The sequence below is a fragment of the Taudactylus pleione genome, unplaced genomic scaffold (genome assembly GCF_031769625.1).
Source record: "Taudactylus pleione unplaced genomic scaffold, aTauple2 ptg000967l, whole genome shotgun sequence".
Lineage (NCBI taxonomy): Eukaryota > Metazoa > Chordata > Amphibia > Anura > Myobatrachidae > Taudactylus > Taudactylus pleione.
This window is the reverse complement of record NW_028285368.1, coordinates 11372501-11380000: the sequence shown is the minus strand read 5'-3', so window position 1 is coordinate 11380000 and position 7500 is coordinate 11372501. Positions and strand designations below refer to the sequence as shown.

General features: G+C 36.9%; 29 pseudogenes; all 29 read left to right on the top strand.

Moving 5' to 3' along the window:
* The first annotated feature begins 109 nt into the window (after positions 1-109).
* Positions 110-228, top strand: LOC148465744 (5S ribosomal RNA; annotated as a pseudogene).
* Positions 229-344: 116 nt separating this feature from the next.
* LOC148465743 (5S ribosomal RNA) lies at positions 345-463 on the top strand (annotated as a pseudogene).
* A 116-nt stretch (positions 464-579) lies between these two features.
* On the top strand, positions 580-698 carry LOC148465742 (5S ribosomal RNA; annotated as a pseudogene).
* A 586-nt stretch (positions 699-1284) lies between these two features.
* LOC148465741 (5S ribosomal RNA) lies at positions 1285-1403 on the top strand (annotated as a pseudogene).
* A 116-nt stretch (positions 1404-1519) lies between these two features.
* On the top strand, positions 1520-1638 carry LOC148465740 (5S ribosomal RNA; annotated as a pseudogene).
* Positions 1639-1753: 115 nt separating this feature from the next.
* On the top strand, positions 1754-1872 carry LOC148465739 (5S ribosomal RNA; annotated as a pseudogene).
* Positions 1873-1988: 116 nt separating this feature from the next.
* On the top strand, positions 1989-2107 carry LOC148465738 (5S ribosomal RNA; annotated as a pseudogene).
* Positions 2108-2223: 116 nt separating this feature from the next.
* LOC148465737 (5S ribosomal RNA) lies at positions 2224-2342 on the top strand (annotated as a pseudogene).
* A 117-nt stretch (positions 2343-2459) lies between these two features.
* LOC148465736 (5S ribosomal RNA) lies at positions 2460-2578 on the top strand (annotated as a pseudogene).
* A 116-nt stretch (positions 2579-2694) lies between these two features.
* LOC148465735 (5S ribosomal RNA) lies at positions 2695-2813 on the top strand (annotated as a pseudogene).
* A 116-nt stretch (positions 2814-2929) lies between these two features.
* On the top strand, positions 2930-3048 carry LOC148465734 (5S ribosomal RNA; annotated as a pseudogene).
* Positions 3049-3164: 116 nt separating this feature from the next.
* LOC148465733 (5S ribosomal RNA) lies at positions 3165-3282 on the top strand (annotated as a pseudogene).
* Positions 3283-3397: 115 nt separating this feature from the next.
* On the top strand, positions 3398-3516 carry LOC148465732 (5S ribosomal RNA; annotated as a pseudogene).
* Positions 3517-3632: 116 nt separating this feature from the next.
* LOC148465731 (5S ribosomal RNA) lies at positions 3633-3751 on the top strand (annotated as a pseudogene).
* A 116-nt stretch (positions 3752-3867) lies between these two features.
* Positions 3868-3986, top strand: LOC148465730 (5S ribosomal RNA; annotated as a pseudogene).
* Positions 3987-4102: 116 nt separating this feature from the next.
* LOC148465729 (5S ribosomal RNA) lies at positions 4103-4221 on the top strand (annotated as a pseudogene).
* Positions 4222-4337: 116 nt separating this feature from the next.
* On the top strand, positions 4338-4456 carry LOC148465728 (5S ribosomal RNA; annotated as a pseudogene).
* Positions 4457-4807: 351 nt separating this feature from the next.
* Positions 4808-4926, top strand: LOC148465727 (5S ribosomal RNA; annotated as a pseudogene).
* Positions 4927-5042: 116 nt separating this feature from the next.
* LOC148465726 (5S ribosomal RNA) lies at positions 5043-5161 on the top strand (annotated as a pseudogene).
* A 116-nt stretch (positions 5162-5277) lies between these two features.
* Positions 5278-5396, top strand: LOC148465725 (5S ribosomal RNA; annotated as a pseudogene).
* Positions 5397-5511: 115 nt separating this feature from the next.
* LOC148465724 (5S ribosomal RNA) lies at positions 5512-5630 on the top strand (annotated as a pseudogene).
* Positions 5631-5746: 116 nt separating this feature from the next.
* On the top strand, positions 5747-5865 carry LOC148465723 (5S ribosomal RNA; annotated as a pseudogene).
* A 116-nt stretch (positions 5866-5981) lies between these two features.
* Positions 5982-6100, top strand: LOC148465722 (5S ribosomal RNA; annotated as a pseudogene).
* Positions 6101-6217: 117 nt separating this feature from the next.
* Positions 6218-6336, top strand: LOC148465721 (5S ribosomal RNA; annotated as a pseudogene).
* A 116-nt stretch (positions 6337-6452) lies between these two features.
* On the top strand, positions 6453-6571 carry LOC148465720 (5S ribosomal RNA; annotated as a pseudogene).
* A 116-nt stretch (positions 6572-6687) lies between these two features.
* Positions 6688-6806, top strand: LOC148465719 (5S ribosomal RNA; annotated as a pseudogene).
* A 116-nt stretch (positions 6807-6922) lies between these two features.
* On the top strand, positions 6923-7040 carry LOC148465718 (5S ribosomal RNA; annotated as a pseudogene).
* Positions 7041-7155: 115 nt separating this feature from the next.
* On the top strand, positions 7156-7274 carry LOC148465717 (5S ribosomal RNA; annotated as a pseudogene).
* Positions 7275-7390: 116 nt separating this feature from the next.
* LOC148465716 (5S ribosomal RNA) overlaps positions 7391-7500 on the top strand; it is a 119-nt pseudogene continuing 9 nt past the window's right edge.

The following is a 7500-nucleotide window of genomic DNA, read 5'->3' as shown; positions in this document are numbered from 1 at the left end:
TACTGCCATAACATTCTTTTCTATTAAATTTTAATTTAATTTTTTCAACTTATCAATGAATTTACTTGAGTTAAGAAGTAAAAGATGTCTAAAGTTAATGTTTTTGAGCACCTTAAGTCAAACCACACTGGACATGCCCAATCTTGTCTGATCTTGTAAACTATGCAGTGTTGGGCCTGGTTAGTACTTGGATGGGAGACCACCTGGGAATACCAGGTGCTCTAGGTAATTTTATATTGCCATAACATTCTTTTCTATTACATTTTACATTTAATTTTTTCAACTTATCAATGAATTTACTTGAGTTAAGAAGTAATAGAGGTCTAAAGTTAATATTTTTGAGCACCTACAGCCAAACCACACAGGACATGCCCAATCTCGTCTGATCTTGGAAGCTATGCAGTGTTGGGCCTGGTTAGTACTTGGATGGGAGACGACCTAGGAATACCAGGTGCTGTATGTAATTTTATGCAGCCATAACATTCTTTTCTATTACATTTTACATTTAATTTTTTCAACTTATCAATGAATTTACTTGAGTTAAGAAGTAAAAGAGGTCTAAAGTTAATGTTTTTGAGCACCTGCAGCCAAACCACGCTGTACATGCCCAATCTCGTCTGATCTTGGAAGCTATGCAGTGTTGGACCTGGTTAGTACTATAATGGGAGACCACCTAGGAATCCCAGGTGCTGTAGGTAATTTTATACTGCCATAACAGTCTTTTCTATTACATTTTACATTTAATTTTTTCAACTTATCAATGAATTTACTTGAGTTAAGAAGTAATAGAGGTCTAAAGTTAATGTTTTTGAGCACCTAAAGCCAAACCACACTGGACATGCCCAATCTCATCTGATCTTGTAAGCTATGCAGTGTTGGGACTGGTTAGTAATTGGATGGGAGACTACCTAGGAAACCCAGGTGCTGTAGGTAATTTTATACTGCCTTAACATTCTTTTCTATTACATTTTACATTTAATTTTTTCAACTTATCAATGAATTTACTTGTGTTAAGAAGTAATAGCGGTCTAAATTTAATGCTTTTGAGCACATACAGCCAAACCACAGTGGACTTGTCCAATCTCGTCTGATCTTGGAAGCTATGCAGTGTTTGGCCTGGTTTGTACTTGGATGGGAGACCACCTGGGAATACCAGGAGCTATAGGTAATTTTAGACAGCCAAAACATTCTTTTCTATTACATTTTACATTTCATTTTTTCAACTTATCAATGAATTTACTTGAGTTAAGAAGTAAAAGAGGTCTAAAGTTAATGGTTTTGAGCACCTGCAGCCAAACCACACTGGACATGCCCAATCTTGTCTGATCTTGGAAGCTATGCAGTGTTGGGCCTGGTTAGTACTTGGACGTGAGACCACCTGGGAATACCAGGTGCTGTAGGTAATTTTATTTAGCCATAACATTCTTTTGTATTACATTTTACATTACATTTTTTCAACTTATCAATGAATTTACTTGAGTTAAAAAGTAAAAGAGGTCTAAAGTTAATGTTTTTGAGGGCCTACAGCCAAACCACACTGGACATGCCCAATCTCGTCTGATCTTGGAAGCTATGCAGTTTTGGGCCTGGTTAGTACTTGAATGGGAGACCACCTGGGAATACCAGGTGCTGTAGGTAATTTTATACTGCCATAACATTCTTTTCTATTAAATTTTAATTTAATTTTTTCAACTTATCAATGAATTTACTTGAGTTAAGAAGTAAAAGATGTCTAAAGTTAATGTTTTTGAGCACATACAGTCAAACCGCACTGGACATGCCCAATCTCGTCTGATCTTGGAAGCTATGCAGTGTTGGGCCTGGTTAGTACTTGGATGGGAGACCACCTGGGAATACCAGGTGCTGTAGATAATTTTATACTGCCATAACATTCATTTCTATTACATTTTACATTTAATTTTTTCAACTTATCAATGAATTTACTTGAGTTAAGAAGTAATAGAGGTCTAAAGTTAATGTTTTTGCGTACCTACAGCCCAACCACAGTGGACATGCCCAATCTCGTCTGATCTTGGAAACTATGCAGTGTTGGGCCTGGTTAGTACTTGGATGGGAGACCACCTGGGAATACCAGGAGCTGTAGGTAATTTTCTACTGCCAAAACATTCTTTTCTTTTAGATTTTACATTTAATTTTTTCAACTTTTCATTGAATTTACTTGAGTTAAGAAGTAAAAGAGGTCTAAAGTTAATGTTTTTGAGCACCTACAGCCAAACCACACAGGACATGCCCAATCTCGTCAGATCTTGGAAGCTATGCAGTGTTGGGCCTGGTTAGTACTTGGATGGGAGACCACCTGGGAATACCAGGTGCTGTAGGTAATTTTATATAGCCATAACATTGTTATCTATTACATTTTACATTACATTTTTTACAACTTATCAATGAATTATCTTGAGTTAAGAAGTAAATAAGGTCTAAAGATAAATTTTTTGAGTGCCTACAGCCAAACCACACTGGACATGCCCAATCTCGTCTGATCTTGGAAGCTATGCAGTGTTGGGCCTGGTTAGTACTTGAATGGTAGACAACCTGGGAATACCAGGTGCTGTAGGTAATTTTATACTGCAATAACATTCTTTTCTATTATATTTTACATTTAATTTTTTCAACTTATCAATGAATTTACTTGAGTTAAGAAGTAAAAGATGTCTAAAGTTAATGTTTTTGAGCACCTACAGTCAAACAACACTGGACATGCCCAATCTCATCTCATCTTGGAAGCTATGCAGTGTTGGGCCTGGTTAGTACTTGGATGGGAGACCACCTAGTAATCCCAGGTGCTGTAGGTAATTTTATACAGCCATAACAGTCTTTTCTATTACTTTTTACATTTAATTTTTTCAACTTATCAATGAATTTACTTGAGTTAAGAAGTAATAGAGGTCTAAAGTTAATGCTTTTGAGCACCTACAGCCAAACCACACTGGACATGCCCAATCTCGTCTGATCTTGGAAGCTATGCAGTGTTTGGCCTGGTTAGTACTTGGACTGGAGACCACCTGGGAATACCAGGTGCTGTAGGTAATTTTATATAGCCATAACATTCTTTTCTATTACATTTTACATTACATTTTTTCAACTTATCAATGAATTTACTTGAGTTAAGAAGTAAAAGAGGTCTAAAGTTAATGTTTTTGAGCGCCTACAGCCAAACCACACTGGACATGCCCAATCTCATCTGATCTTGGAAGCTATGCAGTGTTGGGATGGTTAGTACTTGGATGGGAGACCACCTGGGAATACCAGGAGCTGTAGGTAATTTTATGCTGCCATAACATTCTTTTCTATTACATTTTACATTTAATTTTTCAACTTATCATTGAATTTACTTGAGTTAAGAAGTAAAATAGGTCTAAAGTTAATGTTTTTGAGCACCTACAGCCAAACCACACTGGACATGCCCAATCTCGTCTGAACTTGGAAACTATACAGTGTTGGGCCTGGTTAGTACTTGGATGGGAGACCACCTGGAAATACCAGGTGCTGTAGGTAAATTTTTACTGCAATAACATTCTTTTCTATTACATTTTACATTTAATTTTTTCAACTCATCAATGAATTTACTTGAGTTAAGAAGTAATAGAGGTCTAAATTTAATGCTTTTGAGCACCTACAGCCAAACCACACTGGACATGCCCAATCTCGTCTGATCTTGGAAGCTATGCAGTGTTGGGCCTGGTTTGTACTTGGATGGGAGACCACCTGGGAATACCAGGTGCTGTAGGTAATTTTAGACAGCCAAAACATTCTTTTCTATTACATTTTACATTTAATTTTTTCAACTTATCAATGATTTTACTTGAGTTAAGAAGTAAAAGAGGTCTTAAGTTAATGTTTTTGAGAACCTACAGCCAAACCACACTGGACATGCCCAATCTCGTCTGATCTTGGGAGCTATGCAGTGTTCGGCCTGGTTAGTACTTGGATGGGAGACCACCTAGGAATACCAGGTGCTGTAGGTAATTTTATACTGCCATAACATTCTTTTCTATTACATTTTACATTTATTTTTTTCAACTTATAATAGAATTTACTTGAGTTAAGAAGTAATAGAGGTCTAAAGTTAATATTTTTGAGCACCTACAGCCAAACCACACAGGACATGCCCAATCTCGTCTGATCTTGGAAGCTATGCAGTGTTGGGCCTGGTTAGTACTTGGATGGGAGACGACCTAGGAATACCAGGTGCTGTATGTAATTTTATGCAGCCATAACATTCTTTTCTATTACATTTTACATTTAATTTTTTCAACTTATCAATGAATTTACTTGAGTTAAGAAGTAAAAGAGGTCTAAAGTTAATGTTTTTGAGCACCTGCAGCCAAACCACGCTGGACATGCCCAATCTCGTCTGATCTTGGAAGCTATGCAGTGTTGGACCTGGTTAGTACTAAAATGGGAGACCACCTAGGAATCCCAGGTGCTGTAGGTAATTTTATACTGCCATAACAGTCTTTTCTATTACATTTTACATTTAATTTTTTCAACTTATCAATGAATTTACTTGAGTTAAGAAGTAATAGAGGTCTAAAGTTAATGTTTTTGAGCACCTAAAGCCAAACCACACTGGACATGCCCAATCTCATCTGATCTTGTAAGCTATGCAGTGTTGGGACTGGTTAGTAATTGGATGGGAGACTACCTAGGAAACCCAGGTGCTGTAGGTAATTTTATACTGCCTTAACATTCTTTTCTATTACATTTTACATTTAATTTTTTCAACTTATCAATGAATTTACTTGTGTTAAGAAGTAATAGCGGTCTAAATTTAATGCTTTTGAGCACATACAGCCAAACCACATTGGACTTGTCCAATCTCGTCTGATCTTGGAAGCTATGCAGTGTTGGGCCTGGTTTGTACTTGGATGGGAGACCACCTGGGAATACCAGGAGCTATAGGTAATTTTAGACAGCCAAAACATTCTTTTCTATTACATTTTACATTTCATTTTTTCAACTTATTAATGAATTTACTTGAGTTAAGAAGTAAAAGAGGTCTAAAGTTAATGGTTTTGAGCACCTACAGCCAAACCACACTGGACATGCCCAATCTTGTCTGATCTTGGAAGCTATGCAGTGTTGGGCCTGGTTAGTACTTGGACGTGAGACCACCTGGGAATACCAGGTGCTGTAGGTAATTTTATTTAGCCATAACATTCTTTTCTATTACATTTTACATTACATTTTTTCAACTTATCAATGAATTTACTTGAGTTAAAAAGTAAAAGAGGTCTAAAGTTAATGTTTTTGAGGGCCTACAGCCAAACCACACTGGACATGCCCAATCTCGTCTGATCTTGGAAGCTATGCAGTTTTGGGCCTGGTTAGTACTTGAATGGGAGACCACCTGGGAATACCAGGTGCTGTAGGTAATTTTATACTGCCATAACATTCTTTTCTATTAAATTTTAATTTAATTTTTTCAACTTATCAATGAATTTACTTGAGTTAAGAAGTAAAAGATGTCTAAAGTTAATGTTTTTGAGCACATACAGTCAAACCGCACTGGACATGCCCAATCTCGTCTGATCTTGGAAGCTATGCAGTGTTGGGCCTGGTTAGTACTTGGATGGGAGACCACCTGGGAATACCAGGTGCTGTAGATAATTTTATACTGCCATAACATTCATTTCTATTACATTTTACATTTAATTTTTTCAACTTATCAATGAATTTACTTGAGTTAAGAAGTAATAGAGGTCTAAAGTTAATGTTTTTGAGTACCTACAGCCCAACCACAGTGGACATGCCCAATCTCGTCTGATCTTGGAAACTATGCAGTGTTGGGCCTGGTTAGTACTTGGATGGGAGACCACCTGGGAATACCAGGAGCTGTAGGTAATTTTCTACTGCCAAAACATTCTTTTCTTTTAGATTTTACATTTAATTTTTTCAACTTTTCATTGAATTTACTTGAGTTAAGAAGTAAAAGAGGTCTAAAGTTAATGTTTTTGAGCACCTACAGCCAAACCACACAGGACATGCCCAATCTCGTCAGATCTTGGAAGCTATGCAGTGTTGGGCCTGGTTAGTACTTGGATGGGAGACCACCTGGGAATACCAGGTGCTGTAGGTAATTTTATATAGCCATAACATTGTTATCTATTACATTTTACATTACATTTTTTACAACTTATCAATGAATTATCTTGAGTTAAGAAGTAAATAAGGTCTAAAGATAAATTTTTTGAGTGCCTACAGCCAAACCACACTGGACATGCCCAATCTCGTCTGATCTTGGAAGCTATGCAGTGTTGGGCCTGGTTAGTACTTGAATGGTAGACAACCTGGGAATACCAGGTGCTGTAGGTAATTTTATACTGCAATAACATTCTTTTCTATTATATTTTACATTTAATTTTTTCAACTTATCAATGAATTTACTTGAGTTAAGAAGTAAAAGATGTCTAAAGTTAATGTTTTTGAGCACCTACAGTCAAACTACACTGGACATGCCCAATCTCATCTCATCTTGGAAGCTATGCAGTGTTGGGCCTGGTTAGTACTTGGATGGGAGACCACCTAGTAATCCCAGGTGCTGTAGGTAATTTTATACAGCCATAACAGTCTTTTCTATTACTTTTTACATTTAATTTTTTCAACTTATCAATGAATTTACTTGAGTTAAGAAGTAATAGAGGTCTAAAGTTAATGCTTTTGAGCACCTACAGCCAAACCACACTGGACATGCCCAATCTCGTCTGATCTTGGAAGCTATGCAGTGTTTGGCCTGGTTAGTACTTGGACTGGAGACCACCTGGGAATACCAGGTGCTGTAGGTAATTTTATATAGCCATAACATTCTTTTCTATTACATTTTACATTACATTTTTTCAACTTATCAATGAATTTACTTGAGTTAAGAAGTAAAAGAGGTCTAAAGGTAATGTTTTTGAGCGCCTACAGCCAAACCACACTGGACATGCCCAATCTCATCTGATCTTGGAAGCTATGCAGTGTTGGGATGGTTAGTACTTGGATGGGAGACCACCTGGGAATACCAGGAGCTGTAGGTAATTTTATGCTGCCATAACATTCTTTTCTATTACATTTTACATTTAATTTTTCAACTTATCATTGAATTTACTTGAGTTAAGAAGTAAAATAGGTCTAAAGTTAATGTTTTTAAGCACCTACAGCCAAACCACACTGGACATGCCCAATCTCGTCTGAACTTGGAAACTATACAGTGTTGGGCCTGGTTAGTACTTGGATGGGAGACCACCTGGAAATACCAGGTGCTGTAGGTAAATTTTTACTGCAATAACATTCTTTTCTATTACATTTTACATTTAATTTTTTCAACTTATCAATTAATTTACTTGAGTTAAGAAGTAATAGAGGTCTAAAGTTAATGCTTTTGAGCACCTACAGCCAAACCACACTGGACATGCCCAATCTCGTCTGATCTTGGAAGCTATGCAGTATTGGGCCTGGTTTGTACTTGGATGGGAGACCACCTGGGAATACCAGGTG